General features: G+C 41.5%; 1 protein-coding gene across 3 annotated transcripts in view; it reads right to left on the bottom strand.

Moving 5' to 3' along the window:
- The window catches only part of ESRP2 (epithelial splicing regulatory protein 2), a 155,185-nt gene extending 155,080 nt beyond the window's left edge, over window positions 1-105 (bottom strand). For all 3 annotated transcript variants that reach the window (XM_030204298.1, XM_030204301.1, XM_030204300.1), the window contains exon 1: window positions 2-105. The gene's annotated coding sequence lies outside the window, so the exon portion shown is untranslated. The remainder of the gene's footprint in view (window position 1) is intronic.
- Between the last annotated feature and the right edge of the window lie 15,615 nt (window positions 106-15,720).

Here is a 15,720-nt window from a genome sequence, read left to right as displayed (position 1 = left end):
CCTGTGTTTGGGTGCTCTTGGTACTACAATCACCAAGCTACGGCTGTCTGTCCTTCTGACATCACAGCAGGAAAGTGGCAGGCTGTTTTTTTTTTTTTAACCTTTCCTTTTCTGTAAGTTACCTGGCCTTGATTTAGATCACGTGGCCCATGCCAATCTCTCAAGAGGAAGCGACTAACTGGTCGCATGGGAAAGGTGTGCTCAGCCTGTGCAGGCCCCACCCCTGCAGGTCTACCTGATTGGTTTCCAGCAGCCAGCAAGGAAAAAGCCCTCCCTCTCCTAGTGAATTCAGCCTCCAGGAAGTACCTTTACCTTGTTTCAGTTTTAAAGCAATTGTTTTGAGTCTTTTAAGCGAGAGAAAGACACTATAGGCTGTAGATGGGCTGTGAAAGAAACAGGGGGAGGGGGAAGAGGCCTGGCTCTGCAGGTTTACCTTAATATCTGCATGTGGGAACTGCAAACGGTTATGCTAACATATTTCAAAGATTTTTGTGCATTGTAGATTACCAGATTTTTCATGATAACATTGGACATATTTGCTCCTACAAATCTGCGAGTTTAGAGAGAGGTTGAAGACGTTTATTCTTGTGTATACTATTAAAAAGTTTATGTTTGTGGCTGAACTCTTCTAGTTTGTTTTCATCTACTCATTTGGTGGCCTTTTTGTATGGGATTTATTTCTTCTGCTACTTTTTTGATTATTTATAGACCTCTGCTGTCAGACTCTCCTGTCTTTTATCACAGGTTTTCAAAATCATCTTACCAAAGGTGAGTGGATTTTGGTGGCTGTTAAGCAGGGTTGCATAGAAAGACAGAAAGAGCTTCAGCCCCAAAAGCTGCCAAATTACCCTGTAGCAAGAGGGAAGCTTTTTGGCCAATTCTACATAAGTACGTAAGTATTGCCATACTGGGAAAGACCAAAGGTCCATCAAGCCCAGCATCCTGTTTCCAACAGTGGCCAATCCAGGTCACAAATACCTGGCAAGATCCCAAAAAAGTACAAAACATTTTATACTGCTTATCCCAGAAATAGTGGATTTTCCCCAAGTCCATTTAATAATGATCTATGGACTTTTCCTTTAAGAAGCTGTCCAAACCTTTTTTGTTTGTTTGTTTTAATATTTTTATTGGTTTTCAATACAGTACAAGCAAGAAGCAACAACAACTGTGCAATAGGAATCATAAACGGTTGTACAAAGTTAATAATAGAGGAAGAGGAAGAAAAAGAAAGAAAAAATAACATTGCATGCAAATGCCACATACATCTAAAGAGCAGCAGCTAGTGATACTTAGTACAGCGTGTTACATTAGGAGTTTTGAAATAAGATACCAGTGGAGACCATTTCTCCTCATGCAAAGCAAACTTTTAAATGATTTTTTTTTGCGAGATATGATTTGTATTTACAAGTTTGGAACAATAGATTCCACCATTCTTGGAATGTGACCTGATCCAAGGACTTCCAGTGTAAACGAATTACCTTCAAAGCCAATGAAAGCATGGTATTAACAATTACACATTCATTAGGTTGTAAACTATTCTGAAAACACTGGTCTTTAAGTATCACATGTTTATAAGATATTGAACCCGGAAGGTGGAAAACATCTACCAACAGTGACCAAATGTCTTTCCAGTAGTTTTGAATGCATGCACAATCAAATATAAGATGTTTAAGATTGCCTTGCTGAGTCTGGCAAGACCAACAAAGGTTGGAATTTGAGGGATCAATTATATGTAGTCTAAGAGGCGTCCACAATGCTCTATGCATGAAAACGTACATAGATTGCAACGCCGAGGATTTGGAGCATTTAAACAAGGATCTCCAAGTCCGCTCCCATAAATTATCTGAAATAGACTCCTGAATATCTTCCTCTCAGCATTTACGCAGACCTGCGCCTCTAGGGGGGGGGGAGCTTCTTAAAATCAGTTTGTATATATGAGAGGCGACATGCCCTGTGTGTTGAAACCGATGATTAATGGTGACAATTTCAGGCATTTGTGGCATTCGCTGAATGTTGTGACAAGGCAAGCCCCAGAGATGCCCCAGTGAAGCAGCTGAGCTCAGAACTACGGGTCCCAGAAGTGCTTGCAAGAATGAGTGAGGAGCGTAGTCCTAAAAAGATGGAATGGATTTCCAGTCCCAGCAGGGGGAGCAATGGCTCGAGGCAGGGTGAGCCTGTTACTTCCTTCCCTACTAGAGGGCGAGGGAAGGATGAAGCTCAGTTTCCCTGGCTTCGCCATCAGTATATAATTCCCCCCAGCTATGAGAAGGGGAGAGCAGATTTCCTGGAGGCTCTCAGTCACCAGGAAAGAGGGGAGACGAATGGAGAGAGAGAGATTCCATGGAGTATGTGGAGGAAGGAAGTAGCCTGCCACTAGAGCTGCCTAAGGGAGAGGAGCCAGCTACCATGGAGTGGGAGAATTCAAAGATTGCCCTGCCCAGCACTTGAAGGCAGTGGAGGAGGACACACCGGGCGTGGTGCTGAGAGGTGGAGAAACTGCCAAGCCTGCACCTTACAGGGTTCCCTCTGTGCTGTGAAAAGACAGGTGATTTGTGGTATTGGTTTGATGTGCAAAGACTGTCCATGAAGATTTATTCTGAACTGTTGTGCTATATTGGAAGTGTGCTGAACTCTTACTAAACCCTTCTGAAGGTGGGGGAAGGGAAAGCTAATGCCCTAATAGAAGACCTGTGATCTTGAGGAGCTGAGCGTTTGCTGAGGGATTTTGGGACCTGGACTGTACCTTTTTTCTTTTGAAGATTATCTTATGAGAACTGTACCTTTTTCTTTTGATGACTATATTAAGAGGGCTGTACCTTTTTGTTATGAAGAATTAATTATGATTTTTGGTATGAAATTGCCTTGACAATAAAATACTTTGGCCCTGAGTCCCAGTATCAGCAGTATTCTGTTCTGGAACCCTGGGAGCCCCACAGGCTTGCCGGCTCCACCCAAAAGGAGGCAGTGGACCCCCCCTTTATAATGTGAAGTTTACTCTTTTTAAGCATAGAACTAAGCTGTAACCAACAATGAAACAGAGTCTGATAATGGAAATTCTATTCTCATATCTGAAAAGGCCAAACCTTTTTAAAACTCCGCTAAGCTAACCGCCTTTACCACATTCTTTGGCAACAAATTCCAGAGTTTAATTACACGTTGAGTAAAGAAAAAGTTTCTCCAATTCGTTTTAAATTTACTACATTGAAGCTTCATCACATGCCCCCTAGTCCTAGTATTTTTGGAAAGCGTAAACAGATGTGTCACATCTACCCGTTCAACTCCACTCATTATTTTATAGACCTCTATCATATCTCCCCTCAGCCACTTTTTCTCCAAGCTGAAGAGCCCTAGCCGCTTTAGCCTTTCCTCATAGGGAAGTCGTCCCATCCCCTTTATCATTTTCATCGCCCTTCTTTGCACCTTTTCTAATTCCACTATATCTTTTTTGAGATGTGGCGACCAGAATTGAACACAATATTCGAGGTGCGGTGGCACCATGGAGTGATACAAAGGCATTATAACATCCTCATTTTTGTTTTCCATTCCTTTCCTAATAATACCTAACATTCTATTTGCTTTCTTAGCTGCAGCAGCACACTGAGCAGAAGGTTTCAACGTATCATCAACGATGACACTTAGATCCCTTTCTTGGTCCGTGACTCCTAACGTGGAACCTTGCATGACGTAGCTATAATTCGGGTTCCTCTTTCCCACCTGCATCACTTTGCACTTGCTCACATTAAACGTCATCTGCCATTTAGACTCCCAGTCTCGTACGGTCCTCTTGTAATTTTTCACAATCCTCCCGTGATTTAACGACTTTGAATAACTTTGTGTCATCAGCAAATTTAATTACCTCACTAGTTACTCCCATCTCTAGGTCATTTATAAATATGTTAAAAAGCAGCAGTCCGAGAACAGACCCCTGGGGAACCCCACTAACTACCCTTCTCCATTGTGAATACTGACCATTTAACCCTACTCTACTCTCTGTTTTCTATCTTTTAACCAGTTTTTAACCCACAATAGAACACTACTTCCTATCCCATGACTCTCCAATTTCCTCTGGAGTCTTTCATGAGGTACTTTGTCAAACGCCTTCTGACAATCCAGATACACAATATCAACTGGCTCACCTTTATCCACATGTTTGTTCACCCCTTCAAAGAAATGTAGTAGATTGATGAGGCAAGATTTCCCTTCACTAAATCCATGTTGACTTTGTCTCATTAATCCATGCTTTTGAATATGCTCTGTAATTTTGTTCTTAATAATAGTCTCTACCATTTTGTCTGGCACCAAGGTCAGACTCACCGGTCTTTAACTTCCCAGATCTCCTCTGGAATCTTTTTTAATTGGACTCCATTTTTCTCGTTTGTCTAAATAATCTCTTTATTTATTAAGTTTCTTTTCTTTTCATATTCATTTAACATTTTTTCATTTTTACTCTTTTTCTTGTGATTGTATCATGCACTTTTTAAACAATCTTTTATATGATCACCCCAATTCAAAATGACTGTTCAAAACTTAAACCATTACAGACAGAATCACGGATGAAGTCTGGCCAGAGTCACAGCTCAAAGTTCAGGGTCAGTCAAATGCTGTACAATCCATCTGCAGTGTAGGAGGGCCCAAGGACGTATGAGAGCAGCTACAAAGGGGCCTACTATCTTCTGAGGTGGAGTCCCCTGATCTGGGGGCGCTTGATGGCCTTTCATGTGAACTTTTGACACTGGGTCAGTCCTTGAAAATCAGGGTTATTTGATAACCTTAACCTTTAGTAACCAGTTTCTGTATCTCATGGGCTTTCACAAGTACTGGTTTGAAGAATAATGTCCTTTGTACTGTATCAACCAATAAATGTTTGGCTTATATAAACATTTAAGTATTTGAGACATCTGTCAGTTACATTAATTGAGGCATTACCTTTCTAGATGCTGACTGAGGCCTTGGCATTTCTGCAGCTGTGGGAATTCCATTTGACATCATAAGCAATTTTGTTTACTTATCTGTTCACAAATAAATATGAAGGGTGATTTTTTTTTTCAGTCTGTCTTCCTCCAATACAGTAGAAACCTAATGATTTCCTTCTGAGCCCCAGTGTCTGGTATGCATTTATTTAAAACACGATCTGTATCACTTCTCCTAACCAAATAGAACATATGAATGTGCAAATCATTTGAACTTAAGCATGATTTGGTAAGTAATGTTAATAAATAACTTTTTTCACTGTGCTCTGCAGTACGCTACTTCAAAAGTAAATATAGTAAGCAGTATCACTTGCTGTATTAAATGAGGGGACTATTTCACTTAACTTTTGGATTTTTGCTGGCTACATGGAATAGCCTCCCAGTGGAGACAGTAGAGGTGAAAATTATAACAGAATTTGAGAAAACATGGAATAAGCACAGATGCTTACTAGCTACGTATATTTGAGAATAATGTCTGGCATCTTGCTTACAACAATAGAAAGAGTAAATGGTCCCTATGCTCTGTATATCCCTCATTATCCATGTTTCCATTCAGATAGTTGCAGTCATGTTTTCAGAAAACGTGTGCATAGCCAGCTTGGCCAGTGCCACAAGTGACATGGTGAAAATGTCTGATAATCCATATTGAAAGTGTTGTTGCAAGTACTATATGAAGCATTCTTTCAACATGGCAGCTTCCAGAGATGCTTAAGCACTGCAAAAAATGCTGGTAAGGTATTTGGAATTAGTAATGCAAAACTAATGAGCTTTTTTTTTTTTTTTACCAAAGTGTGGTAAAGTATTTCCACTTACCTCGTGGTAATTCCATTCTTACTGTTCCTAGCATCTTCCCACACAGTTACCACACAGAAAAAAAACCTTTATCCCCTAATTCTATAAAAGCTGCTAACAATTGTGCTCAAAATGTAATTGAATAACGAGCTAACTAGCGCCAATAATTGGCTTAACAAGCAATTATTGGCACTAATTAGATTTAATTGAAATATACAATGCGTACATTTAGTAAAAAAAAAGGGGTGTGAAAATGGGAGGGTCATGGGCGAATCAGGGGCATTCCTTTAAGTAATGCGTATAGTTAGAGAATAAGGGCATCTTTGCCTAAATTTTCGCAAATGGCCGCATCTAAAGTGAGATGCAATTCCCAGGCATAAGCGCTAGTCTATAAACTGCGCCTAACTTTAAGTGCATTTTGTAGAATAGAACTTTTTTTGGTGCCATATATAGAATTTATCTCTTAGCAGCACTGATGACAGTAAGAGTATCCATGCTATCTGCATTGGTGAGACCGAGCATTAAGTTACTATGTGCTGACTGCAAGGGGCAGTCCATGCCCACTACTTGCCCATTTCCAATCCCACAAAAGACTATGCAATTAGCTCATGAATTAGCGCTTGCCATTTGCTAAGTTACTACATGCTAGAGGAGGGAATTGCATAAATGCTGCTCAAAATTCAGTGTGAGAAAAAAAATCTGCGCTGAGCGTGATTCTCTAAAGGGCACACACCCTTTATACAATTGCGCTTAACACCAATTCTTGCCCCTAACTTTTGGTGTCAGATTTGCGTTTTTTGTAGCAAAAAAGGTGATGATACTCAAATACCTGGTCACCCTTCAGGGGTGAGGTGATCACTAAGGAACACACCCCACAATAGCCAGGCCCCCTGCAGAATCTATGACAAGGCAGAATTGGTATATAGGGCCTGAGCTCTTTCATGAAAACTTGGAGACCAGGGGTCAATTTTAGCAGACAATGGAAAAGGTGCCGGTACTCAGTACCCCCAAGTACTCACTCAAAAAAAGCCCTGGATTTACTCCTGCTGAAACCTGGTGTGAATGCTAGTGTCCACATTAGGTGTGCTGAGGTCGGATTCTATAACTACACGTGCAACTTTCCGGAACACCCATGACATACTCATGGCTACCCCCCCCCCCCCCTTTGAGTTATGCACTAGTAGAATTAGGTGCCATGCCTTATAGAATACAGCGCAGAAAGATACACGCACAAATGTTTAGAGTGCCAATTAATTTAAATAATTGGTTGTTAGCACCCAATTATTAACAGTTAAGGGCTCGTTACTTAACTTGCACATGCACAAAATTAAAGTGCAAATCTGGGCACCATATATATAGAATTCATGGAATAGTAAATGCCTCACACATTTTGGTTAAAGGGCCCCTATGTTTTGTAATCCAGAGAATGGTAATTGTTCTCTATATGAATATAAAAACCCCTATGTGACAGATAAAATAGTAGCAGTGTTTTCTAATCTAGCTGCATTTAAACTTGTAGGAATGAAATAAGGTCACATGTCAACACTATTGAAATAAAAGAAGGAAGTATATGCAGGAAATGAGCAAGGACACCATGAAGGTTACAGGGGTAGATAACAATATATAGAAAGATTGTACTTATCTATTATTTTCTTTTGGAGCTGCTTAGGAGATGTGTGTGTGGTGAGACATATATCAGATACAGGTTTCCTGCCCCCTCAGCATTGGTAGCAGAGAAATGTGTAGATGCTTTTGCCAGTGCTTCTGTTTCTCAGTCTATTAACCTCACCCAGAAAAAGTAGTGCTTTTTCCAGTGATAGCTCTGACATTGGGGTTTTGAAAGAAATGGTCACGCCTACATGTGCCAATCCAAGCTGACATTCTTCCTTGCTTTTTACTGTTTAGACTGTCTGCTCCCCTCTTATAATTCCCAAACAGTTCCTTTTGTGTTTCATATTCACTTATCCAAACTTGTTCACAAAACTGATGCAATCTCACACTTTGCCTAAGTACAAGTTCTGCAAATTGGCAGCCATTTTTGGAGCAGAAAAGAGACTTACATTCAGTGTAACAATTTTTGTCCTTATTACTGCTTTGCACATTTAACTTTCAGTTTGCTTTACAGCGGTACACTCCCATGTAATAGCTGGTAGCATTATTTAAACAAGTACACACCTTTCCTAACCTCTAGTAATGTAGGCAGACCTACTCCTCTGACTGCAGACCAGTACTTCCAACTCATAATAGTTCCAAATACATGTAAACACAGGACAACTGATTATTTATTTATTTTATATTTAAAATCTTTTCTACAGCATAGATCACAATGTCCTCAGTGGTTTAAGGTCATATCTTAAAAACCACCAGAAAGAAAGGGCAGACTGCTAAAAACGACAGAAAGGCAGCAACTCTTCCTCAGATTACAATGTTAGAAAAAGCTTTCCTGTTCTCTTGCTTCCATCAGGGTCAATGTGGATGCTCTTGTGCTTTGGCGATAGAGTTCTCAAAGTCAGTCACCTGCTGCAGTCGGTTGGGTAGCTAATGATAGGAAGCTGATAGCTCTATCAAAGGATCAGAGAGGCAAAAACCAGCAAATAGTGACAGCAAAGGTGAAGAAACTGGAAATCAACAGGGCAGAAACAAAAGCAGTTGATTTCCAGCTCTTCCACCTTTGCTATCCACACCAGTGAAGGGTGCTTATCTATTGAGAGAAGCAGGCTGGGCTTCACTGGTATTAGAGGTGTCTCGCCCTATATGCACCTCAGGAGAAGATGCTTAAGAATTATGGACCTTTGTACACCTAATAAATTCCTGCTTTCATCCTCTTGCCCTAGAACAGGGGACTTAATTTGTTCATTAGACTTGATATTCCATTCATCATCATGGAACAAACCTAATTTCTGAAAATGGGATAGCAGAATCTAAGTGCAGCTTAAACAAAATGGAATTATATGTCAGGCTCAAAACAACCAAATGCATCTTGCCAGGTATAGGTTAATCTTGTCTTTACCAAGGGTGTGGATGATAATAAGGCTTGTTAAGAGAACTGAAATGTCTTAGCCAGCTTGTGAAGATGTAAGGGCAGTGACAAATAAATCAGGACCAAATGATTACATTATGTAAAATGAAGCTCAAGATCTTTAATCCTACCCTGAAAGCAACAGGTAGCCAGTGCAAGTCATGTAAATTGGAGTCAAATGGTCACTCAGCCTAGCCCACAATAGAAGCCTATTGTTTTGCTTCAGTTGTAGGCGCATAGATCAGTGTTTTTTCTAAAGTCCGGGAGTACCCCTTGCCAGTCAGGTTTTTAGGATATCCATAATGAATATGCATGAAAGAGATTTGCATACACTGTCTCCATTTTATGCAAATCTCTTTCATGCATTTCATTGTGGATATCCTGAAAACCTGACTGGCAACAGGTACTTTTTGTCAGACTTGTGAATTCTTGTACCAAGTAGAGCGTTGCTGAGCCCGGTACTCGGACCGGGTTCTGCTTGGCGGTCGGACAACCCCGGGTTTCACCTGCGCTGACCACCGTTCCCCAGAGGTTGAGCCCCTAGGTGCGGGTGGCCTGCAGGACTTACAAGACAGAGCTGGAAGCAGGGTGGTGAACGTATCGGCCAGGCAGGCATCAGGTCAAGAGAGTAATCCAGGTACAGGCAAAGTCAGTAGGCAGGCAGCAGGCAAGAGAGTAATCCAGGCACAGGTAAACTCAATAGGCAGGCAGCTGGTCAAGAGAGTAATCCAGGTACAGGCACAGTCAGTAGGCAGGCAGCAGGCAAGAGAGTAATCCAAGTACAAGCAAAGTCAGTAGGCAGGCAGCAGGTCAAGAGAGTAATACAGGCAAAGTCAGCAATGAGGGAAAAAGTAGATAAGAAGCAAGTAACACCTACCAAAGTAGAAGCTGAAGCATGGAGTCCCGGAAGAGCTCAGCTGATAAAGTGCTGGTGTCTGACATCAGCAGGGACCGGCAGGGAGAAGGAGCACAGCCATAGGACAAGAGCAGGGGAAGGAGGAACCGGAAGACCACTAGGAGAGAAGCAAGGGAAGCCAGGCAGAGAGAGAGCAGACCCAGGTGCATGGAAGCAAAGCAATCAAGGAGTCTGCAGCCAGAGAAGAACTACACACACATGGCTCAGGGCTGTGCCAGTCAAGTGTGCGTGTCGATGGGACCCCGCACAGCCCGAGGACACTGCATTGAGGTAGGGGACAAGACAGTACTCCAGAACTGGACTTAGGAAACACTGACTTAGATTATATCCTCTGGAATAGACTCAGTAAATGGCACCAAAATGTAGCTGCCAAGATGATGTACACTGAGCGCAAATTCTATAATGGCAGTTTTGCATGAAACTGCCATTATAGAATAGTAATGTAAGTTTGCAGTTTTGTGCCTATCTTTGAGTGCGAGCATTTGCGACGTGTCAAAGTGCTTGCACCTAACTGTTGGCAGTTAGGCCTATAACCCCTTGTATTCTGTAACATGCACACATAACTCATAGGCACGCCCTTGATTCATCCATGCCCCTCCCACAGCCATACCCCATAGAAGTTGCATGCAACAGAAAATGAGCAAGTGCCAGTTGTTGCCAATTAACACCAAGTTAAGTCAATAAATGACTAACTCTAATTAACAGCCAATTACTACATTAAATTGCAAATGCAACTGACCTTATACCAGTGGTTCACAAGCCTGGTCCCGGAGGCACCCCAGCCAGTCAGGTTTTCAGGATACCCATAATGAATATTCATGAGATTGATTTGCATGCACTGCCTCCACTGCATGCAAATCTACCTTATGAATATTCATTGTGGATATACTGAAAACCTGACTGGCTGGGGTACCTCCAGGACGAGGTTTGGGAACACGCCTTATACTATAAATTGGGTGCCCAACGTTGCATGCTAAGCATAGGGAAAGGGAAATGGGACTTGATATACCACCTTTCTGAGGTTTTTGCAACTACATTCAAAGCGGTTTATTTTATTTTATTTTATTTATTGTATTTGTACCCCACATTTTCCCACCTTTTTGCAGGCTCAATGTGGCTTACAGAGTATAGATATAATAACGTTGTTACATGATTTAAAAACAGTCGATCATAAGCAGAGGTGAAAGAGGATTTAGATGGAAGGTGTTAGGTAAGGTCGTGTGAGAGGTGTTTTTTGTTGTAATTGGGTGGTTTAAGGAATGATTTGTTTCATTGAGGGTGACTTTTGTAGGCTTTGTTGAAGAGATGTGTTTTCAAAGCTTTGCGAAAGCTGGTTAGATTGGTCATGGTTTTCAGGGCCATGGGTAGTGCATTCCAAGACTGTGTGCTTTTGTACGCAAAGGTAGTAGCATAAGCCTGTTTGTATTTTATTCCTTTACAGCTGGGGAAGTTCAGATTGAGGAATTTGCGGGCCGATCTTTTTGCATTTCTGGGCGGTAAGTCCACTAGGTTTAACATATAGAGTGGGGCATCTGCATGAATGATTTTGTGTACAGTCATGCAGATCTTGAACTCAATTCGTTCCTTGAGCGGGAGCCAGTGCAGTTTCTCTCTTAGGGGTTTCGCACTTTCTTATTTAGGTGTTACATATATTCAGGTACTTATTTTGTACCAGGGGCAATGGAGGGTTAAGTGACTTGCCCAGAGTCACAAGGAGCTGCAGTGGGAATCGAACTCAGTTCCCCAGGATCAACGTCCACTGCACTAACCACTAGGCTACTCCTCCACTCATAAAATTGGGTGCCCAAGTTTATAGAATTAGGGGGTCTGTGTATATCCCAACAGAGAGAATTGCAGGACCATTTGCAACTGGAATATTGCTGGTCACATGAGAGCAGACTCTATGGTGCCTAAATTGCACTTCTATGTGAAATGGCACAGACATATGAAATAGAACCTCTACATCATATAGATAAGCTAATCATGTGCTCTTGATAAAAAGTCAGAACATTTAAACTGACTATTTAGGCTGTAAAATTACCCCTGCCAGAGAGCATAGGTTTGACAAAGCTCTCTCCTGCCAGAAAGACTGCGGCTATCTATGGATGGTACCCCCCGCCCCTTGCCCCCATACCAATGTTGCGAAGGCACTTAGTAGGTTCAGGTGGTCAACCTTATTGCATGTAGTGGTATGGTACAATAGTACAATCATTTTTTAAGGTGAGACACTTTTGCACATTGTATGCTCTCCTCCTTACTGGCAAGATTTTCTAGTGTTGCAACAGTGCTTTCTGCTAATGACTATTATAACACTTTGTACCTAAGTTTGTTGATTCTGTGACAAGGGTGGTGAAGATGATCCAGCATGCTGCAGAAAGACTTCTTACCTAGACACTGCTGAGAAAGCATATTAGACGTGTTCTGAAATGTTGGCATTGGCTCCCAGTGCTTGCTCATGTGAAATGTGAAGTCTTACTACAGTTATCTACAACATTATGAGGGGCATTTTGGATATAATATCCAAATCCGATTTTGGACATTTTGCAGGTCCAAAAACCCAGTGCCAAACATGCTTATTTTTGAACCAGAAAAATGTCTTTTTGGTTCCAAAATCGCCCTCTTATTTATGTTTTAGTGCTCACTGAGGGGTAAATGCACTAAAAACCATTGCTAAAGCCCTTCCCTTACCGATTCCTTAGCAAATCGGTAAGCAACAGGAATGCATCATGGAAATCGCATTCAAATGAGCTGGTCGCTGCTAGCTCATTTGCATGGGATTTCCTTCCAAGCCAGTCGGCCAGCTGAGCACGCGCAGAGCAGCCAAGTGTTATGCTGGCTGCTCTGCGCATGCCAAGGCCGTCTTTCACTGAAAGAAAAAAAAAGTCGTCCCCATAATCGGGAGGGAGATAAAAGGGCTACGAGGAGGCTCCCGATGCTGCTGGCAGCTATTGGCGACTTCTGCTCCGGCCGCCTTGCTCCTTTCTGTCTGCCCTGGGGTGTTAGCAGCACGTCCGATATCCCTCCTCTAGGTCTCTCTCAGCCAATCACAGCATGTTTAGCTGTCACTGGTGTCAGCTAAACACGCTGTGATTGGCTGAGAGAGACCTGGAGGAGGGGTATAATCGAAAGAGACATCCAAATAGTTTTTTGATTTGGACGTCCTCGGCACTAGAAGGACACCCATCACAAAAAAATCGGGGGGAAAAACGTCCAAGTGCTCGTCAGGGCCATCCTTTTTTTTGTTTGTTTGTTTGGTTTTGTGAAGGACGTCCATGTTAGGCACTTTCGAAGGACGGCCCTGACGAGCACTTTGATGTGGCTAGGCAGTGAAGGACGTCCATAAAGGATGGCCCCGATGAGCACTTGGACATTTTTTTCCAGAATTTTTTTTTTTTAGTTAAATTTATAGAAGTTTTTAGAGGTGAATAAATCCCGCGCAGACCCAACGAGAGGTACAGACCTCCCGTTAGATTTTCCACGGTTAGGCAATTGGAAAACGGTAGTGCATCTCATTACAATACGATTTATACACATTATAATAGTAATTTGCTCATCTGCATTCCGTTTTCGTTAGCTGCTACCATGATAGGAAAATGCCCTTTTGTGCATGTCATGGTTTACTACTTGCAGTCTTGCATGTTAAACTGGCTAGAACCAGTTTAAAACCCACGCTAATGGCTCGTTAAGTTTAGTGCATCTGGCCCTGAGTCTTTCTGTAATTGACATTTTCAAACAAAAAACATCCAAGGGAAAAACACACAAATACAAGCTATTGAGATATCTGAGGGCCAACAGCAGGGCAGCCTAGGAGGTACTGCAGTGACCTCCACATAAAAGGTCCCAGGTACACATCACATCATAACCCCTTTATATTGTATTGTGAACCCTCCAGAAATAGCAAGAAAATGTACTGTACCTAACTGTACACCACTACAATAGCCCTTATGACTGCAGGTGTCACCTACATGTGGGTTCAGTAGGTGTTTGGGGGGGTTTGGGTGTATATAACAATTTTAAAGTAAACATTAAACATTACAATGTGAGAATCTCTACCTTGGTTGGCATGCAGAAGAATATTGTTGACCACATAGAAAAAGACAAATTCAGTTTTGTGAATTTTCCTGAAGCCAGATTGATAATTATGGAGACTTTTGGTCTCATCCAGAATTGAGACTACCTCTACTTCAGGAAGCAGGTGAAAGCCTGGCTCTTCTCGCATGCCTTTAATACATGACTGACCACCATCAGCATGCTGCACACCCTACCTGTAACTTAGACCAGTTCCTCATATCTTGTTAAACTGTACAAAGATTTTGCCTTTTTAGCCACCCACCTATTTATCACAATTGATTCTGTACTGCCCATCTTGTCCAAATCTATATATCTGCACTTGGCCCCTCAGCAACACAGAAAAGCATTAGCATCATAACTATGCTATTTGAATGTTCTATTGTGTTGCTTATTTGGTGTTTCATTGGTATTATGCGGACATTCTATTATTATCTATGTTATTTGAATATTCTTCCATTCTGTCTATTGTGATATTGTCTGTATATCATATTTCCTAGTTTACCTCATTTTACCCCCTCTTCTTTTTTACAAAGCCGCTCAGCAATGCCGACACAGTCCATTCACACTGGCAGCTGCTAGCATGGCTTTGTAAAAGGAGGAATTATTGTTTGTATATCATATTTCCAAATTTACCTCTTATTGTATTGATGTTTATATTTGCTCATACTACTATTATTATGTTGTTAACACAATCGTAAGTTTTATTTTAAACTGGACCTGCTGTACACCACCTTGGGCGAATTAATAAATCCCAATAAATAAATAATCCAGAAGCTGAAAATAAACATTTTAAACTAAGGAGGGCAAGAGAGAGAGGATAGGAATTGGGCAGTAGTGATCCAGCACTTTAGGGTCTTAGTCTGGCTTTTTTCTAAATGGATGCTATTACCACCTCCTTCTGACAGATCTAGAAATAACCCTAAGATAGTAAAACAAATTTGAGTGGTATAGAAATGGAATTCCTTACTAGTTCAGAAAGTCCACCACTTTGGTTGCCTGGTAGCTCACATTGTTTACAGATCTAAACTTTCTTAGGTGATTGACTCTCCAAGCTCTACTTCCTTGTGTGTACTTTACAAAGGTGAATGCTTTCCTCAGTTTTATGACCCGGGGACATGTTTCTTCAGGCAGCAAAGCCCTGTGGCAGCTTGGCTATTGGCTGGCTGCAGGACCTCATAAAAATGTGGCACACACACACACACCAGGTTGCAGGTAGAAATCAAAAGTACTTTATTTAAGTACAGCAAAAGGCTGTAATCAGCTCTGTTACTTCACAGGCTTTTAAGTAGAATCTCTCTCTCTCTCTCCTTCTCATAACATAGTCCATCAATACCCTTCATGGGGCTGACTCTTAGCCGGGCACAAACACTGTGGCAATTAATGCTGTCTCAGGTTCCTTCTGGACACACACCAAATTCATATACTTTAGCAATATTCTGCAAGGTTCTCTCCAACCTTGGCTGTCTTCTATCCACATATAATCAGCTGCTGGAGACTGACTTGACTACTTACAGTTTCCTACCCCAGGGAAATTATGTTCATCTGTCTTCTCTTACCTCAGGACTGTAGCCTTAAATAAAAATCAGACAAAAGATTGCAAATTAATACTGTCAAGTACTGAGCATGATGTGAATAGGAACAACAAACATTGTTTGAAATGTCTATATGCGAATGCCAGAAGCCTAAGAAATAAGATGGGAGAATTAGAATATATTGCACTAAATGAAAAATTAGATATAATAGGCATCTCTGATACCTGGTAGAAGGAGGATAACCAGTGGGACACTGTCATAGCGGGGTACAAATTACATTGTAGTGATAGGGTGAATTGAATTGGTGGAGGGGTAGCATTGTATGTTAAGGAGGGCCTTGAATCAAATAGATTGAAAATTCTGTAGGAAACAAAACACATCTTGGAATCCCTATGGATTGAAATTCTGTAGGGGTATTTA

Source organism: Microcaecilia unicolor, chromosome 5, assembly GCF_901765095.1.
Source record: "Microcaecilia unicolor chromosome 5, aMicUni1.1, whole genome shotgun sequence".
NCBI classification, from domain to species: Eukaryota; Metazoa; Chordata; class Amphibia; order Gymnophiona; family Siphonopidae; genus Microcaecilia; species Microcaecilia unicolor.
Note: the sequence above shows the minus strand (reverse complement) of the source record. Positions and strands in the feature narration are given on the sequence as shown.